This window comes from Mastomys coucha, chromosome X (assembly GCF_008632895.1).
Source record: "Mastomys coucha isolate ucsf_1 chromosome X, UCSF_Mcou_1, whole genome shotgun sequence".
NCBI classification, from domain to species: domain Eukaryota; kingdom Metazoa; phylum Chordata; class Mammalia; order Rodentia; family Muridae; genus Mastomys; species Mastomys coucha.
Window position 1 is genome coordinate 54,677,633 of NC_045030.1, and position 5,429 is coordinate 54,683,061.

Consider the following 5,429-nt stretch of genomic DNA (forward strand, 5'->3'; position numbering starts at 1 on the left):
ACCCCCCACCCCCAGTATAAACCCGGAAGGGTTTCCCTGACACACTAGCTGAGGTGCCCCAATTCCCCGAGACTGGACGCATTCACTTCCGGTGGGGAAAGTCCCACCTCTTCTTCGGGGCGAGCCGGGTGGCTCACGGGCCGCGCCCTGCCGAGCGAGCCAGGCGGCCAGGCCCGGGTTACAGGTCGGGGCAATGGCCTTGAGAAAGGGCGCTTCGGAGGAAACCTACAGCTCCAGCCTTCAGGCCAGGAGCGCTTGGCTGTTTTTACTCGAGCCCGGGCCCGCCCAAGTCCCTCGGCTTCTAGGTGGCCAGCAGCTGCTTCTGAAGACCAGATTCCCTCCTTGGCCCAAGGCCACCAGCCAATAATCTAGCCGCTGAGAGAACACCAAACATCCCTAGGCTGGAAGTTACTAGGAAAATAAAACAGTTTAGGAAGTTGATTCTCTTTGCTGTTACTTCTTTCCACTCGATATTTTTCCGAAGCAATGTATGCAAACGACCCTTAGAGTGGGTTTGGGCTCTTGATTTTTGAAGGTACTGTTTTAGTCATGTATGGCACTCTGTACTTTATCAATTGGCACACATCTCCCTCAGCAAATACGAAAGTCTTGTTTAAAAAAAAAATCACAAGGCTCAAAGGGATCAGCATTACAAGTAAACTTTATGGTGGACTATTCAGTTTTGTTTCAACTATTTCCAATTACTACACAGCAATGGTAACCAATATTGAAAGGTGATTGCAAATGGTTAGGCCTGTGGAATAATTTCATTTCATCTTTTTATCGTGTGCAACGCATAACAAACTGCCCACTTGGCTGTCCCACAGTGAAGCTTTGTTTTAAAGGCCGTCATTCATAGCCTTGAAATTCAAAAGCAAATAATAACTCTAGTGTTGAACTAAGTTCTATTTTTAGAGAAAATTGTTACTGCTAACTTTCTATTTGTAAACTTCATGTCACATCCCTGGGGCCTCAAGGCCAGGCAGGATTTGGGGCTTTTCACCCCCTCTTTATTAGAGCACACTCAGAAACCTGAGAGAATCTCTGCCCAACCTAGGTAAAGTGACTCCACATTTCCTTATTTGCAAGCCCTAATGTCCGAGCTGGATATAGACATGTATTACCCAATCCAAAGTGTTAGGCATTAGAAGCTAGGCGAATCACAGAAGTGTGAAATCCCCCTGTCCCTGGTCAGTAGTCCCCGACGTCACTTACAGTAGTCAAAAGACAGTTTAGTTCAATGTTCTCCTCCTCCGTCTCAAGCTGGTTGCAGTCTCTCCAGGGAAGTGTCGGGCTCCAGCTAGCCTAAGTCCTGCCTGCCATCCAAGGCACTGCCCTCTGCTGGAAGAGCCTTGGCCTGTGAGCTCTGAGTCTCCCCATAGGTCACTGGTCCTTCCACACGTGCTGTTGCCAGATTTGGAGCGCTGCTGCTCATCTCCCAGTCTGGCTGTCTCCAGACTGTCTGGTGGAATCCACAGCCCTTCGCCAGCCATGCTTAGAACTGGGTATGGAAATTCCTCTTGTGATCCAGCTAGCTGTGAGCCATCAAAGCAAGCTCTTTCACCAAACTTTCAAAGCAGTGCTTTTCTGAGGCCATCTCACCTGTTGGCAACTTTAATATATCTATCTGCTTAGGCCTCTTTGAGGGGAAAGTGCTTTGCTTGTATGTGTATTGAAACATCCTCTTCCAAACAGGAGAGTCCTACGGAGCGACTCAGCACTGCTGGATGGATGAATGTTAGACCCAGTCTAAAGATACTTTCAAATCTTGTCAGGAAGGGTATTGGCTAATTAATTCCACCACCCATTAGGAAGTTAGACTTGGAAACTACTTCAATTCCAATTTATTTCAGGTAATTTTTAAGAGCTGGATGTGCTTGAAAACAGAATACTGTGTAATTTATAGGCCCAAGAGAACATTTTTATATGTTGGTTTGAAAAGCTGGCCCATGGAGGGTTGAAAGAGAACAGTGGTGAACATGTACATAGTTGCTATCATTTTGTAAATTATGAGTTCGATACAGCCTTTGACTTGGACATAAAGCCATTAGTTATGGCTTCAGAGTATTTTGAGTAGACTTTCATTTTCCAAATGATTTTATTTTTAAAACAATTTGAAATTAGTGTAGATAAGGAAGTAATCATAACCTTTTAATTTGTATATTATTATTATTGTGTAATTATATGTGCATGATGTGTGTGTGTGTGTGTGTGTGTGTGTGTAAATGGAGGTCTGAGGACCTCAGGAAAATCAGTTTCCTTCTTCCATCTTGGATTCCTGAGATCAAACTCTTATTGCTGGGCTTGTCAGCAAATGTCCTGCCCCCTGAGCCATCTTTCAGGCCCTAATGTTTATAATGTTTTGAAAGGAGGAACTAAATAAGATTGTTAATCACCACTTCATCAAAAAAACAATCTCCCAACCATTTAGGAACTGGTCTGTCCAATTTAAACAAACTCCAGCCTTCTGCCTGCCTCTCTGAACAGCTCTATACTTAGAAAAGTATTTCTCATGCATTATCTGATGAGGCCCCAGTTGTTCACCAGCATACTCTCAATAGGCAGGGAGGGGTATAAAGACAATGTATAAGGGTTTGGCCCGGCAGTTGAGAATCTGTGCTCTGAATGGTGCATTCGAATTGTAGCTCTGCGGCCATCTAGCTGTACGACCTTAAGAGAGTTTGTGGCTCTGAGCCTGGAGCTCCTCACCTGTAAAGAGAGATAAGAGTTTGACATGGGAATGAAGTGAAGTAGTAGAGGTAACAAACGGTGCACATTCCCGTTGACCCTTACAAAGCTTCAACATGAACATTTGATGTCTGTATAACAATTGACTGGTGCTGTGGATGTTGCTCAGGTGGGAAAGACATTGCCTAGCATGCATAAAACCCTGATTTGGATCAGCAGCACCCCACACAACTGGGCCTAGTGGCCCAAGCCTGTAATGCTAGGACTTGGGAACTGGAAGCAGTGGTGATCAGAAGTTCAAGGTCATCTTGAGCTACATAGTTGAGTTTGAAGCCAGCTTTGAACACACGATAAACCATTTTTTTTAAAAATGCTAATAAAATTAAAAGTGAAAAAAATGTTAGGGACGAAAACATTAAAGGCCTACTGTGTCCAAATAACACATAAGTGAGTACAGAGCAGCCTAGAGAGGCTGGAGTTTGTTTAAACTGGACAGACCAGTCCCTAAACGGTTGGGAGATTGGTTTTTGATGAAGTGGTGATTAACTAGTTTGCTGGTGTACAAAGCTAAAAGCTTTGTGTGTTTTGTTTCAGGGTAAAACAATTTTTTACATGCTACTGTGTCTGTGAATCCACCTCTTACACACGTATTTTTTAATTAAATTAATATTTACACTATTCTGCACCTTAATATTTTGCACTTAAAACACCTTGATGTTTTTTTTCCCTTTTCAGAACCTGTAAGTTTCCTTTAAGTTCCTTATTTACTCCTTTGCTGTATCAAATAACCCACCTTCCCACTCAAGGACAATCTTGGCTTCCAGTTCCTTGCACTGAATGGCTTATGCAAATGTCATTGCTAGCTAATCTTCAGAGCGATTGCCTAGTTGTTCAAGAATGGAAGCAAAGGGTATTTGCACATAAAATTCTTTAGGAAAATATTGCCAAGTTGTTCTTCTGCAATTGTATGTTGAATCAATGGGTAAAATAGTGTGACTATTAATTTAATTAAAAAATGTGTGTAAGAAGTGGGTTCACAGACACAGTAGCATGTGCCTTCTCACCAGTGAAGTATGGCCACTTTACTTTCTTTGTAATCACGTATTACTAAATTTAGCATTTTATGGATATTGTTACTTGTTTTAGAGTATCTATAGGATTGAAATATGCAGGGTAGTATTCTAGAAGAAATTTGAGCTTCAGAATTAGAAAGCTAGGGAGCCATTCATTCCTTTGTTTCTAAAGTTGATCATAGTAATCTAAGTCCTAGAATAAGCAAGACAACCTACTCAAAGCACTTAGTCTTGCAGACACTAACTGGTCAAAGGAGGTAAACTGCTCTAATCACATACACTTCATCTCCATTGGAGGACATCAAAACCCATGCCTTGAGATTAAGAATATTTGTTTTAATTCTGTACACATCTCCTTTCCCATGCAGCTACTGCACAGGTCTCATTCTCAATAGCACAATTTTTTTTTTAAATCATGGTATGAAGAAAGCTTATACATTGTCAAATATGTAAATCACAGGGAAATATTTTCAGTTTTTTAAAATCATCCTGGCAGATGTTCAAAGTCCTTGACAGTGTGCTTGAGGCGCTAGCAGCTCACATCTGTTAACTCTTCTGTTCTTTCAAGTCCACACCTCTGTCAGCTGATGTCCTTACAGCTGTTAACTGTGAGAAATAACTTACTTCAAGGTCCAGAGGAAAAGCCTTGTCCCAAGGCCTACCTTCTTTCTGGCCTCCATTTGCTGAGATCCTAGGATGAATGAGTCAGCAGTGTCTTCCTCATTCACCTCAGGGCTTCAGGAGCCCCACCCCGACCAGACCATTTAGATTGGCCAAAGGTCCTTGTAGCTCCCACGAGCTTCTCAAATCCCCAAATCTTCCCTTTTGAATCCTGCTTACTCATTGGTCTATATTTTCTTATCTTTTTCTCATTATAAAGATTAATAGTCTTTGCAATAAATGGGATAAATATGTAGTTCCATGATGAACAGAAAAATCATCATTAATAGTTTACCATCAGTTTGCAAATTGTTTTTGTGGTAATTAATTTTAATGATGATGTACCTTCCATACCCATGAAAACACACACACACACACACACACACACACAATGTTTAACAAAGAACGGAATGATAAACTTTTGAGAGGAGCTTTTTGTTTACTGAAATATTATATTTGCACAAAGCACTAAAAATAGTTCCTACCAATGACCCAAGTACGCCTTCTTTCTTAAAACCAGAATTGCTATTTAATTCCATTCAACCCCGCCTACCTGGAATTCTTCACCCATCCACTGGGATTTCATGAAAGAGACTGATTATCACATATCCACAATCCCAGCCTGGTCAGACAAACATTCATATATCAACACAGACATTGTTTCCCAAGTTGGAAAACTAATTCCTCAAAACTCAGGGTATCATTAAACACAAATGTACCTAATACAACTTGAATTTTTTGGTCTAAGGTAAGGTGGAACTTTTAAATTTGGACCCTCCCTAGTCAATATTCATTAATTGGTTAATTCACCACCCATGTAACCACTGAATCCCTATCCTGGCTGAGCATTTTGTTAGCATTGTTAGGAAGACAGAATAAATTCAACATGTACAGAGCAACCTGGCAAGTCAAGTCCTATGATGGGGATATGGCCAGAGAGTTCTAGAGGAGTTTCTTCGGACTCCAAGTAAAGAAGACCAGAAAGGTTAATCGGAACTAGAGACAGAC